Source organism: Anser anser, assembly GCF_964211835.1.
Source record: "Anser anser genome assembly, chromosome: 1".
Lineage (NCBI taxonomy): Eukaryota > Metazoa > Chordata > Aves > Anseriformes > Anatidae > Anser > Anser anser.
Genome location: NC_139720.1, coordinates 172,241,151 through 172,257,000, shown reverse-complemented (window position 1 = coordinate 172,257,000; position 15,850 = coordinate 172,241,151).

The following is a 15,850-nucleotide window of genomic DNA, read 5'->3' as shown; positions in this document are numbered from 1 at the left end:
TATAATTGACATTTAAATAGCGAACACATTTCTGGCACATGCAGCTCCACAAACTGAACTGCAACTGTAAATATCACACACAGAAAACAAAACAAAACAAATCTGTATAGAATCTGCAAAATAGCCATCACAAGTGAATAAAAAATTGAGCTGTTTCTCCAGTTTCAAATTCAGCATCACTGACTCTGCATGCAGAGTAGGCTTTTTTTTTTTTTTTTAATATGTTATTATTATTTAATTTGCACTGAGGTGGTAAAACACTGAACATAACATGTCTTTCAATTGTCACTACTCTTTATATACACTGTGAAAAATGTTAAGGGACTGTTTACATAAGCAACAGCTATCAAACATAAAAATGATTTGCTCTATCCCTTAATTTAACCTGTTACCAGTTCAGACATTTCTTGGGGGGGGGGGGGGGGGGGGGGGGGGGGGATATGAGGGTGTTATACTTACTTCATGAAACAAATAATGATATTTGATCACTCCAAGCATAACACTGGAGGCCAGAGACAAGAAAAACTAAAAAGGAAGTGAGGAAGGAGAAAGTGGGGAGAGTATGGAATGACAGAAACATGGAAAGACAGAAAAAGGCAGGAAAGAATACAGGAAGGCAGCCAGGAAGGAAGGCAGGCAAGCAGGAAGGAAATATATAGAAAGAGAGAAAAAAAAAATCAACTGTGTTAAAACAAGCAAACAAACAAACCAAACACAACTTTAAATTAAGTCCATTAAAACATATTCTTTGTAGCTAATTATTAACACGGAGTAATGACTGTACTTCCAAATGGAAGCTCAGGCACTTTGGGAAAAGATTTGCAGGTGTGTTGACTGTAAGTGTACAGCCATCAGTTTTGCAGCTTTAACTGCAAAATATTACTTTTGCCCTTGGCTGTGTTAATTGAAACTGCTGGCTAGAGGATGCACAGCCTGTGCAACTCATTTCTTGTTGGGCTCAGAACTTTAGCTTTTTCTTGGCTTTTTTTTTTTTTTTTTTTCTTGCACAAATAATCATGAAATGAAGTTAACTAATGTCAAAGGCAGAAAAAGACATAAATAGTACTCAGGTTTAGAAAATATTTTCATAAACATTCAGGATTGTTGGGTAGTAATAAACATTTTAGTGGAAAATGCAGAAAATTTATATTTAGGCACTATCATACAAACTAAATTGATTTCTAACAGTGAAATATTGGTGTACTTGTAAGAATTTAATATCTGATATGTTTTCGTTTCTTTTTACAAGAGGTGATTTACTAGAAATTTCAGTCTGTTGTTAGTGTCATCTTTCTGATTTGGAAAATTGCCTACAAGCAGGCTGTTGTAAACTAAAATCACAAGGTAGAAATATAGATATGAAACAGAAGGAGGTTCCTAATTTCTTTAATTTTTCTTTCTCTTTCTTTCTTTCTTTCTTTGTGTGTGTGTGTGTGTGTATTGTTTTGTTTTGTTTTGTTTTCTGAGGATAATACATTTATGGAAGGTGCTTTGCTTTTGTTTTTTCCCAAAACTGCAGCAGGGGAAGTAGAGGAAGAACACACGATAGTGAAAGCCAGATGGTTTACGCTTATGCTTTGATGTGTGATGAGAAATTTCAAGAAGTGATGATTTGATCTCAAGCAGGGCAGGAATTTGGGGCAGACTGAAAGATGATTTAATCTCCAGCTTCATATTCAGCAGGTCCATACACTATGGGATTCTTGAAGCTTGAAGCAAAATACATTTGTCTCTGTTTTATGGCATCTTTATGTTATTGATGTTTCCCGTCCTATTGTTTCACTAAATGCACTGAATCAAAAAATCAAGATGATCTGTGAGCAGACTAGAAAGAAAAAGACCACTTCTGGAAGAGTGGTAAATGTAACTGTAAACTAGATGTGATTCACTGGGTTGAATCTGCTCAGAAAAATCCTTTTGTACAGACATGCTCACACAATTTTATTTTAATGAATTTTAAATTCTCTGTTATTTTTCAACAGTGATCAACACCATTTCCCTGTTTCATGGAAGAGAAGCAATCTCCAATGCTATGGACCACTTTCAGGTGCTGGGGTCATCTGCTGATTACAGTAGGATATATAGTTCAGACTTGTTCTCTGTTGCTGAGGAAAGAATGATAACATACTGCCACGGAGAGTGCTGACTTCTCCATAGTAGTTATTCTTGCCTATTGGCATCATACCGCTCTTCTGTCACACCATACTTTTAGATCCACAGATATCCAATTGCATATCTGTGCATATACTTCCTGAGTAATTTTAGAATTCAATATGGACAAAACAAACAAACAAACAAACAAATAAAACTCCTAGACAGACGATAACTAGTATACACTACTGATTAGGACTTAACAGAAACATGTTATAGACAGAGACATTGTTACAATCCTTAAAAATACATTCTTCCTCACCAACCCCACCTTTCTTTTGCTGCTTCATACCCCTATATAAACATTGCCTATACATAGACTTCTTTGTGTTCTTTTAGACTCCTCATACAGTGTGTGTCATAAAAGTACTGCTTAGCAGTTTCTGGTTTGGTTTGAAGCAGAAGTGTCACCCTTTCACATCCATGGTATTTTAACATGGCGGTGCTGTAGGAGGTTGTTTTTCTACACACCACAGCAAGAACCACTGTCACAGATGCAGCCAACGGAATATCATTTTACTGTGACCATTTTTTTTAAGAGCAGGAAGGAGGTATTGTAAATTATTTGCAACTTACCATAAAACAAACAAACAAAGAAACAAACAAAAAAACACTAAACTCGTTTCTTGATCTACATTCTACATTCTACATTCAAATTAGTAAAAACCATGAACAATGCAAAACCAATCATTTAAAACAAAAGTGTGTTTACCAAGAAAATAATAATAATAATAATAATAGCAATAGCAATAGTAATATCACTAGTGTTTATCTAGGTGTTAATACTCCAACATCATCTGCTGATTTTGTAGATGTTATGTCACTTTCATGTTTTCCTGGAAATAAGAAGTAGTCAGTCTCCAGTGCAATTATATCCTTCCTTGCTTCTGCTCCAAACATTCAAGATAAGAGGCCAGGTTAATTTAAATCTCTCTTTGGGGTAATTTATGTTTCAACCTTGGTCTTGACATTTATTCTGTCTTCCCCATCTTTTATTGTCCCAAAACTATTCCAGCTGTGCCCATAGAACAAAAACTGATGAATAGACTCTTTGGTCATTACCTAAAATTCAGTTTTCCAGTCCCTTAATGAAGTGCTAGGCAATTGTGACTGTTATATGCACGTTTCTTTTGAGGATTACACTTTTTACTAATGACTGCAAGATGAGTGCTTAGCAATTTATTAATAACTACTTATGAACATAAATAATTATGCCAAATATATATATGTATATAAATAATTATGCCAAATTGATTATTTTAATGATTTTGAATGTACAGAAACTGACTAGACTGTACAGAGATTAGAAGAAGGAAATGGATAAATTCCAAAATTTAAAATACTTTTGAAATATAAACCATGATTCTTTCATACTTAGAAGTTTCTTTCATTTTAAGGCAACATTTCCATAAAAGATTATTAATGTTCTGAGTACATATATAGTTCAAAATGCATTAAAAATTAATTAAACTAAGATTTTCTGAGAAAAACAACAACAACAACAACAAACACTTATTCTCCCTCATCTCAAAAGGAGATTTTTACAGTTATTAACACTTACTCCCATTGCATGGTGGCTGATAGTTAATAAGCAGAACTTTGCCTCCTGGCAATGTTATAGCAAAAATAGTCTCTTTCTCATGATAATGTTTCCATATGTAGAAAAAGAAACAAAACAAGTCTCTTTAAGCATTTGACAACATAAAATATTTCACTACTGAATCAAGGGTATACATCTGAGCTTAATTCTCAGTTTAGGGTGCAAATTATCCCTTGTTGACCCAGAAATGCATGCCTGATCATTTTGAATGGGGAATGGCTTTGGAGTTGACTTTCTTCATAGCAGGCATATAGTGCTATGTTTTGGATTTGTAGTGAAAACTGTGTAGCATACCAATGGTTTAGCTATTGTCAAGCAGTGGCTACAGAGAATCAAGGGTATTTTCTTCTTCTCTTGCTGCCCTGACAAGGAGGAGGCTGGGAGTGCATGAGAAGCTCAAGAGGGGACACATCCAAGACAGATGACTGAAACTGAACAAAAGGATACTTTATACCATATGATTGCTTCTGCAATTTTGTTATTTTATTTTTTTCCCTTTGTTTGTTAAATTGTCCTTTTCTTGACCCAGGAATGTTCTCACTTTTGCCCTTCCAATTCTCTCCCCCACTCTGCTAAGGGGAGTGAACAAGCAACTGGATAGGGGCTTATCTGCCAGCTGGGTCAACAAACTGCAGAGGGTAGCTGGTAACATAGTATGTCATTTTTTAAAAAATGTAAAATAATCCATAGAAACTCTCTTGGGTTAATTAGATTATACAGATAATTCACTAAGGGATAGATAGAAGATTTTATGAAAAAAGTAATAAAGTTTTGATATATTAAATTTGAAAATTTCTGGCAAGCTTTAAATAAACCACTGCTTTACAGTGAGGGAAAGTTTTCCAAAGGAAACCACTTTGGTAGTGTTTGACAGTACTTTTCAGAGGCATCATCTGAAATATTTTTTTTTTCTGTTGATCAGATTTTGGAACCTCTACTAATCTATATTTTTTATAAACTTTAAACCAATTGAAGTATTTGGAGTAATATGCTTGCCAGGGCTAGTAAGGGTATTGACAAAACCTCTTATTAAATGTATCCATTTCCAGTTGCTGACAGATTGTTTCTAGTAATTAATTGTAGTTCTAAGGTCTTTAACCTAAACTCTAGAAGAGTAATAAAAACACTAATATTATCTTTTCATTGTATTTTTTTTTTAATATATCTTTATTTTGGTTTTGTTACTGTTTTTTTTTGTTGTTGTTTGCTTTTGTTTGTTTGTTTGTTTGCTTCTTTTAAGCTGGAAAATAACATCTGATACTGAGCTGAGTTCCACTGAGAAGATCAAAAATTACTGTTAACATCTAAAGAGACAAGTAAACATTATAGCATGATGAGAGAATTATCACAAAGATTTGTTTTTACTATTATTGTTTAATGGACCTTGAAACCTGACAACATTATGCTTGTTTTACAACTTCTAACATTTTATTAGACAAAGTTTCTTTATGTTTGAAGATAGTCAAGACTGAATGATGAAATATATCAGATGGAAATGTATTAAAATATAAGCACATTAGTTTCATTCATGCTTTCATTTGAAGAAAAGTGTAATTCATATATGACATCAAGGAGCCACATTTTTTGTACATTTGAGAGCAGAATATTTTGCAGAAGATGGAATTTATTTGTTTATTTAATTTACATATTAATATTGTGCTGTATACAAAAGTGTATACTTTGAGATACAGTGATTACCGATAATTTTTTTAAAAACAGCAAACAAGAGCTCTGTGGTAGGTATCAAGTATACTTAATTTTGGGAAAGTATAGATAAATTAATCAAATTGTTAATTTCACATAAAACTAAATGTCATTTATCAAGTATGTCTATACTATGCTAACCTGGCATGAAATAATCTGCTGTCTGTGCAGAGATTCATACTAGAAACATTTGACTTTGGAAAAACTTACCTTGCATTGCTGCTCTATCTGTGCTGTTCCATTAGGTTTACATGGCAAGGTTTTTGCAGTGGGAGGAGTGTTTCAGTGGTCACCTCATTGAAAATAGTCCAGAAGCCGTCCCTTGTCAGATAAGAGCCGGCTTAGAGCCAGTAAGAGATGATGTTTCTGCCTCTGTGGGAACAGATTTAAGAAAGGGAGAAAAAAACTGATGCACAACAGCAGCTAAGTGAGAGGAGTGAGAAAATGTGAGAGAAACAATCCTGCAGACACCAAGGTCAGTACAGAAGGAGGGCAGGAGGTGCTGCAGGCACCGGATCAGAAGTTCCCCCGCAGCCTGTGGAGAGGCCCCTGGTGGAGCAGGCTGTCCTCCTGCAGCCCATGGGTCCCACGGTGGAGCAGATCTCCACACTGCAGCCCACGGAGGAGCCCTTGGTGGAGCAAGTGGATGTGGCCTGGAGGAGGCTGCAGCCCATGGAGAGCCTCTACAGGGGCAGGCCCTGGGCTGGAGCTGCAGCCAATGGAGAGAAGTGCATAGGGGAAGAGGTGGTCTGGCAAAAGGTGCTGCATTTGGGGGACCAATGCTGGAGCAGTCCATTTCTGAAGGACTCTACCCTGTACTACAGACCCATACTGAAGCAGTTCTTGAAGAACTGCAGTCCATGGAAAGCCTGTGCAGGATCAGTTCAGGAAGGATGGAATCCTGTGGGAGGGACTCCACACTGGAGCAGTGGAAGAGAGTGACGATGGAGTGGTGAAGTTGAAACATAGAATGATTTTTTCTTTTTTTGTTACCACAGAACATCTTCAGAATACAAGTAGGTGAAAATATTTTCAGTGGTTATACAGAAAATGAACAATTTTTGGAAGGAAGCAAGAAAGAAAGGAGAAGGAGAAGGAGAAGGAGAAGGAGAAGGAGAAGGAGAAGGAGAAGGAGAAGGAGAAGGAGAAGGAGAAGGAGAAGGAGAAGGAGAAGGAGAAGGAGAAGGAGAAGGAGAAGGAGAAGGAGAAGGAGAAGGAGAAGGAGAAGGAGAAGGAGAAGGAGAAGGAGAAGGAGAAGGAGAAGGAGAAGGAGAAGGAGAAGGAGAAGGAGAAGGAGAAGGAGAGGAGGGGAGGGGAGGGGAGGGGAGGGGAGGGGAGGGGAGGGGAGGAGAGGAGAGGAGAGGAGAGGAGAGGAGAGGAGAGGAGAGGAGAGGAGAGGAGAGGAGAGGAGAGGAGAGGAGAGGAGAGGAGAGGAGAGGAGAGGAGAGGAGAGGAGAGGAGAGGAGAGGAGAGGAGAGGAGAGGAGAGGAGAGGAGAGGAGAGGAGAGGAGAGGAGAGGAGAGGAGAGGACTCCAGAAATCATATTTTCAATTTTATCAAATGATGGCTAAAAAATAATAATTTCAAATGTAAACATATGTGAATATTTTCTTATAGGGAGCTTAAGATGATGAAAATTCATGTCTGTATGGTTTGTGTTGGGATAAAACCCTGCATAAATCTTGAAAAACAAAACAGATTGGAACAAACAAACAAAAGTAATTTTGGTAAATTGCTTTTGTTTCTGGGACAAATTTGAAATTTGTTGCTTTACTAAAGACGCAGATCAGGACTCATTCTGTATTAGATAATGTACCGAGATTTGAAGAAGTTTTCTCTCTCCCTGTCATCTTCATTGGTCATCTATGTGTATTGATATGTTGTGTAAGACCAATGATTGTGATTGCCAAGTAAGGTTACCTAGAACATGTTGCACAAAATTGCACCCAGGTGGGTTTTGAATATCTCCAGAGGAGACTCCACACCCTCTCTGGGCAACCTGTACCAGTGCTGTCACCTTCTCAGAAAAAAAGTGTTTTCTCATATTCAGATATAACCTTCTATGTTTCAGTCTGTGCTCATTGCTTCTCACCCTGTCACCAGGCACCACCAAAGTGTCTGGCCCCATCCTCTTGACACCCTCCCCTCAGATATTTGTATACATTGAAAAGACATTGATAAGATCCCCTCTCAATCTTCTCTTCTCCAAGCTAAGCAGTCCCAGCTCTCTCATACACTCCTTGTATGAGAGATGCTCCAATCACCTAATCATGTTAGTAACCCTGCTGGACTCGCTTCAGTAGCTTCATGTCCCTCTTGTACTGGGGAGCCCAGAACTGGACATGAAACTCCAGGTGTGGCCTCACCAGGGCTGAGTAGAGGGGGAGGATCACCTCCCTCAACCTGCTGGCAACACTGTTCTTAATGAACCCCAGGATACCGTCGGCCTTCTTTGCCACAAAGGAACATTCCTGACTCATGGTTAACCTGCTGTCCACCAGGACTCCCAGGTCCTTCTCCACAGAGCTGCTCTTTGGCAGGTCAGCACACAGCCTGTACTAGTGCTTGGGGTTATTCCTCCCTAGGTGCAGGACTCTGCACTTGCCTTTGTCGAACTTCATGACATTCCTCTCCTCCCAGCTCTCCAGCCTGTCAGGGTCCCTCTGAACGGCAACACAGTCCTCTGGTAAATCTGCCACTCCTCCCAGTTTTGTGTCATGAGCAAACTTGCTGAGGGTGCACCTCATTCCATCATCCAGGTCATTGATTAATATATTGAATAAGACTGTATCCATTCATTACCCTTGGGGGACAACAATAGCTACAGGCCTCCGACTAGACTACATTGCTGAGCACAACACTGAGCTCTGCCATCCAGACATTCTCAATCCACCTCACTGTCTGCTCATCCAAGCCACATTTCTTGAGCTTACATATGAGGATGTTGTAGGAGACAGTGTCAAAAGCCTTGCTGAAGTCAAGGTAGACAACATCTACTTCTGTCCCCTCATCCCATCATAGAAGGTTATCAGATTGATCAAGCATGATTTCCCCTTGGTGAAGCTGTGCTGACTACTCCTGATCATCTTCTTATTCTCCACGTGCTTGGAGATGACCTCAAGGACAAGTTGTTCCATCACCTTTCCAGGGACGGAAGTGAGGCTGACTGGCCTGTGGTTTCTTGGGTCCTCCTTCTTGGCCTTTTTGAAGACTGGAGTGACATTATCTTTCTTCCAGTGCCCAGGTACCTCTCCTGTTCTCCATGGATCCTGTCTGGGCCCATGGATTTGTGTGTGTCAGGTTTATCTGAATGATCTCTAACCTGATCCTCCTCGAGCAAGGCAAAATCTTCCTTTCTTCATACTTTTTCTCTTATCTCCAAGGTCTGAGATTCCTGAGGGCTGATCTTAGTAGTGAAGACTGAAGCAAAGAAAGTATTCAGTAACTCTGCCTTCTCTGCATCCTTCATCACCAGGGCATCCACAGCATTCAGCAGTGGGCCCACATTTTCCCTAGTTTTCATTTTGCTATTGATATTTTTGAAGAAGCCCTTCTTGTTATCCATGACATTCCTTGCCAGATTTAATTCCAAATGTCCCTTGTCTATCCTTGTCATGTCCCTGCATATTCTGACAATGTCCCTATATTCCTCCCAAGTGTCCTGTCCTTTTTTCTACATTTCATATACTTTCTTCTCTGTTTGAGTTTTGCCATGAGGTGTTTGCTCATCCATGCAGGTTCTTGCCCCCTTAAATAAAGATTCTTATTTATCTTAAAATAGTGGACGGTGGTGTAATAGCTTGGAAAGCCTTGGAAGTTTCATATATGTATTTATATATATATATATATAAAAAAAATTTAATCCCATTTTAAGTCCTCTGGTGGTGTCCACAGGTTAAATTATATTTGTATAAGTGATATTTAACCTCTTTGTTTTTTAGAAGTCATATGTCTTGAAATGTGGAATACTCTGTTCCAATTTTTCAAGAATTATCAGCTAGCTTCCAAGAAGGAATGTAAAATAAATTCAAGATTGATCAGCCTCTGGAAGGCTTTTGTTTGTTTGTTTGTTTGGGGTTTTGTTTTGTTGTTGTTTTTTATTTATTTATTTATTAATAATTGAGAATTTAATCTTAATTGTACTTCTGGGGGTAAAAGAGGCAGCCATTATGTGTAGGAAGTTTTGATCTCTCCCTGGTATGTGAGCAGCTACATTCCCAGAGACCTTGCTTGAAGAAGCATTCCAGGATGAAGACTTTAATAAGCTACAATTAAAAAGCTATGTCAAAAAAATAGTGGGCACAGCAGAATAATGCTTCTAAATCATGTAAGTATATACAAGTATATTCTTACTGTATACATATATACACATCCATTAATTTTTGTTCCAAACCAAGGAAATATAAAGTATAGGGGACTTTATTTTTATATTTTATTTTCTGCATTTTAAAGACCGAAAATAACTATCCTTAGATGTTCTCAGGATAGTTGATCAAACACTTACGTCTGTATGCATCTTCCACATAACAAAAGGAGTTTCCAATTTTAAATGTGAAAATTCAAATTTTAAATATGAAATTTCAAGCTATAGAAGTTGATTTAAATCTATCAATATCAAAAGAGGCTTAGTATTCCTGCCAAACACCACTACTCTCAGTCATTTTTGCACCTGATATTTCAATGATATGTCATTAATATATTAATTAATTAATTAATTAATCAATTCTTTCTTGATTCAGAATCCAGTGAAAGCCTCTGGAAGTATTTCTACTGACTTTAATTAGAGTAGATCAAAATCCAAATGAGGCATATAAAACAGTGAGACATTGAGTCATTTAATGTTTACAGAAATAAGATAAGGAAAACAATATAGAAAGGTTTAATAAAAGTAAGAATACTGTTTATATCAAAAGGAGGGACAGTTATTAGGAAAAGAATAAGTAAAAATAAATAAGAGTGACAAAAATCATGAATGATAAATGGATAAATTAATGATATTCAAGAAACAAAGCAAAAGAAAAAAATCTGTTGCTTTCAGAAGGTAAAATGTACAATCCTTCCTCTTTTTTGTAGTTACCTGTACAAGCTGAAAGATTTACCCTTCAGACAAATGTACAGCTCCTATTGTACCGAGGCTTTTAGTCTTATAAAACCTTTCAGAGGCATGCTAGACTTAGTAAAACCTGTCAATTTTGGGGTTTACCCTAACAGGGAGGTACATGTCAGGTTTAGAAGCTGTCCCTGTAAATTAAAAGATCCCTATTTAAACAGAAGATAAGCCCTTGAAAACTTCATACTTCTGGAAGCATAGACACAATGAAGAAGTCAAGAGGAGAGTAAAGTATCAAGCTGAATGGACTCACAATCCGAATAGGGAAATATATCCAAAAACACTTGAAAGTTTTTAACCTTCTTTTAATGATCAGTGCACTTGTAATGACATCTGAGTATGACTCAGTCAGGGCTACCTCATAATTATCAGACACAGAGTTACAGATGTCTACCAGAATTCTCCATGTTGATCATACACCATATATTTCCTAAAAAAAAAAAAAAAAAAAAAGAGAGAGAGAGAGAGAGAGAATAAATTTGCTAGAAGGAAGATTTGGAATATGAACAAATGCATTGTCTCATCGTTTCCACAACTGTTTTCAGATTCTAAAATACATTTCCTTGTTTTCTTGGTGTTTGGACATTGATATGTAAGGCTGATGCTTTGCAAATTTCTCTGCCTGCTAAAAATAACTCAATAAAGGCATTATGCTCTGGAGTCTGTCTGGCTGTTGCATATCTGACCTGGTTGGCTGCCAGGTATATTGTTCCCCCTGCCCTCCCTCCCTGCTTTCCCCAAATGTTTAATAATTTAAACTACTGACAACTTCATTTAGGATGGTAATGAATGAGATTTTAAAGTAGCCACAAGGAAAATCCAATGACTTCAAACCAATACCATGTTGCAGAAGAAATTCATGCTATTTTAAAACAATTTCAAGAATGATTTAGTAAAGAATTTCCTTAGGGGAAGTATTTTTAATATAGTTTTCATTTTCCATTAAAATTAGCTGATAATTATGTTATAAGTAGATAATCCATAAGGCACTTTTTCTAAAAAATAGAAGACACAACCCAGTGTCTCTCTTCAAGGGGAATAAGTTCTTGTTTGCAAATTACTCTATTTCATTTCCTTTATGTTCAAAATTTAGGACAACACAAATGTAGTATCTTTATTTCTTGTAACTGTGTGAAAGAAATAGAGGATTCAGTCTTCTAAGTTTTCTACTAAATGACTCTTATTCCACACCACCTATAACGCGACTAATGTCTGTTTTCAGGCCACAATTTAGTATCTGTTATACAAGTTGGTTTGGACAAATCTGAAATTAAATTACAAGTTTGCATAATGTAAATTTCTATTAATTCTCAGAAGAACTCTGCACAAATTATTTTTCTGGAATATGTTTCAGCTGGTAGATAAGTTACCTACATATCAATCCAAGCTGGACTGAAATAGAAAATAAAACATGAAAAATGTTTACTCTCCCAGCTGCAAAATTTAATGGTCTTATTCCACAAATTTTAAATGGATTCCACAAAGAGTTTCTTCCACTCATTTTCCAGGCACCTAAACATTTCAAATAAGTTGAGATTTCTGCTTATCATTATTGCTTTAACTATATTAGCATAAAAGATTTTGCAAAGTAACTGGATAGAGGAAATTGTAGTCTTCTGGAATTTCTTGACAGAAGAAACAAAATGAAAAAAAAATTCTGCAGTGATATCATGGTGGAATTTAAAGTCTTCATAGAATAAGAATGCAATATAAGTAACTCAGATATTAATATACACTCCATCAAAATAGCACATTATAATCAGCATTTTTCAGGATTATTACAAATCTGGGTAAAAAGACAAATTTGTATATGTCTTGGTTGAAAAATCCAGTCTGTAAACTTTAGTAGCAAAAGTATTGGTAAATATATGCATATATATATAAATTAAAAACAAAACAGGAATTAAGCTAATCTGGAAGTCTGTTAAAGCCTGTTCCAAACCTTTCAAAATCAGTTTTACTGTTCTAGCTGTTTTTTGGAACATTGTTTTGTAATGACATAAATAAAATACTAGCTTCCAAACCTGAAAACAGGTTGAAACACAACAAGCTGAAAAACAATATACCTGAAATCTGAGAAAGCTCTGTTCATATATAACCCACACATTATTTTCTGCACTTCATAGTATTTATTGGATTTCAGTTTAGGCAATACTCCTGAAAATAGTATTTTGAAGGTTTTTATACTTGTCCAGGGACTTTAGGATGATCTCAGAGTGGAGTCTTGTTTTCAAACTGATAGAAGAGCAGAAGTGAAATCATTGAAAGGAAAGTAACATAAAGGGAAAAATCTACTTTTTTGTTTGTTTGTTTGTTTATGTATACCAATTAATTCAATGAAATTTGTATCAAAAGGGCACATTTTGCCCTAAGCATTGTATATTTGATTATCTCTATTTGATTTCTTTAGAGAAGAACTAATAACAGCTCTTTTTCCACAGACAGGAATTTTTAGGTGTATGCATCTTCTTATCCACCCTGACAAATCTATTTCCATAAAATAAGTCACCATTTATGGTGAATATCTCTAAGCAGTCTTTATTCTTAAATAAAAAGTTAAATAAAAGGTTACTATTTGAATGCAGTAAAGTCTTTAAGAATGAATAAACCACAAAAACATATTCAATCTTTGGCTGTCAGAGCTACCTTTATGTCCCCAGAATCCCTCTACAACAATTTCCATTGAATATAGTGACACTTCAGATTAATTGCCAGATTCTCCCCTGCTGAACTCAGCCAACAAACCACTCAAGACTCAAACAGATGTTTCTGCACTTCAGGCAGACTACAGCATGTTTGTATTCCCCTTGCTCCCTTACCTCCATCAGCTGTGACAAAGGGTTTTACTGGAGATATTGTAGCAATTTTGCTCAAGAAAACAAGATGCTAACCCACCAGCAGTGCTGTAACGTAGCCTAAATTTCCATCAGACAGCACATAGGGGAATCCAGGGGATGGAATTTATGAAAAGTAAGAGTTAGCTTCATCAATATAACTGTATTAATAGTTACTGAAGCAAAGGCAAGGAGGCAGGGGATGGAGAGGAAGGAGGAGCATGTTCCCTGAAAAGTATGCTAGAAAATATATTTGTCTGAGTTAATTTCCCTAAAGATTGCCATAAAGACAGAGGGAGAAAAAAGTAACCATCTGAGGCAAATGTTCTAAGTCCTGCAGGGAGCTAAGTAGAGGCTGGTATATTAACACTGGAGCAGTAAGACAAAACATTATACGGACCAAAGTACTGTGGCAAGTCTCCCTCTGGATTCCCTTGTGGTCCTCAGGTACCCCAAGGAAACTTCCTTTGGGGGAAGATCAGATTGGCTTTCCTGCAGGTGTTGCAGCAAATGGTACCATATCCTCAGCTGAAGATTTAGCATTGCTAGGAGCAATGGATGAAAAGTGGATATGAGCCAGTGGTGTGCACATGCAGCACAGAAAACCTACTGCATTCTAGGCTGCATCAAAAGAAGTGTGACCAGCAGGTTGAGGGAGGTGATTGTCCCCCTCTGATCTGCTCTTGCAAGACCCAAGCTGTAGAACTGCATCCAGATCTGGGGTCCCCAGCACAAGAAGGACATTAACCGCACTTAGACTGAATCCAGAGGAGTGACATGAAGTTGATCAGAGGGCTGGAGCACCTCTTCTATGAAGAAAGGCTGAGAGAGCTGGGGCTGCTCAGCCTGGAGAAGAAACGGCTCCAGGGTGACATTATTGCAGCTTTTCAATAGTTAAAGGGAGCTTATAAAAGAGATGAAGAGCAACTCTTGCTCAATCAGATAATGACAAGAAAAGGGAATGGTTTTAAACTAAAAGAGGGGAGATTTAGATGAGACAGTTAGTTGGAAATTCTTCATTGAGAGAATGAAAGCACTGGAACAGGTTGCCCAGAGAGGTTGTGGATGCCCCATCCCTGGAGGTGTTCAAGACCAGGCTCGATGAGGCCCTGAGCAACCTGATCTAGTGGGTAGCGTCCCTACTCATAACAGGGGAGTTGGAACTATAATCTTTGAGGACCCTTCCAACCCAAGCCATCCTATGATTCTGCACCACAGTTGAATCTGTATGTACAACTTCTTCTGTCCTTTTGATCTCCCCCTCTAAGCATTAGTAGCCTCCTATCTTTTCACACACAAACTTTTGTGGTGTCCTTTTATCCTTCAGTTCTTGCTTTTCTTACAGAGATGTCAAAAATATAACCAATAGTCTGCTTTTGCTGCATCTCCCTTGCTATTTCAAAATACTTAATCATCCGAATAAAATTGGATTAACAAGAACCGTGGAGTTCTGTGCAATTATGCATAGGCTGATCATAAATATTTGGGAGTAGTACATTTTCTGAGTATGTCATTTTTCCAGTGACATTCCTTTCCCATTTCCATATATTTATTTATATATTTTCAAAAAATAGACCATTTATGCAGGAAGACATGGAAAAGTTTTCTATTTGGCAAATATTTTCTCAGTCTGAAGGATTTGTAGTGTTTTTTCTTTGTTTGTGTGTGTGGTTTTAACTCATTGCTTTACTCATGAAATATTTGATGCCAATCCATTATTCTGTTTTTTTTTTTCACTTTTTTAAAAAAAAAAAATATTATTATTATTATTAGCTCTAGTGCACTCCAGCTTTCTACTGATTTCTCCTCCACTGTCAGACCCTATTTTAGTAAACAAAAAGTTTTCCAAACTCCTTGCCTAATTGCTTCCTTCTCTATTATACACTAGTCAAGTGTTTGTCTTTTTGGTTGGATGGCTTCCACATCCATGCTACCTATGGATTAATAGATTAGGGCCATTGTGATCACTTGAATAATGTGCTCTTAATTTCTATGCATCTCATCTGGAACAGTGGAGATGTGGTATGAGAATGCAGAGACTGGAACCACCTCCACAATTCCGCCTGGAGGAAAAACATTCAAGTACTGTGGTGAAAGTACATTCTTCTCTGAAACTTGAAACATATTCAAAAGCTCTGGGAATGACATCTTTTTATTTTTCTGGGAGTATTCAGAGCTATTTCTGTAGACATTAAAACTAGACAGTTTATAATAAAATATTTTAGGAGAAAACTATCTCCTGATTGATTAATGCAGATTATTTTACTGAAATATTATTTCACATTTATTGAGACATCTGTGGCCGCTGGAAATGATAGGATCCTTATAACCCTGATCCTCTTAGTTGCCTTCTCTCTCTTTCAGACACTTTTTTTCAAGTTAAACCTTGCATTTGTTTTAAGATCCTGGGAGATATATGTATTAGAAATAAAATAATGTATTCTTATTAAT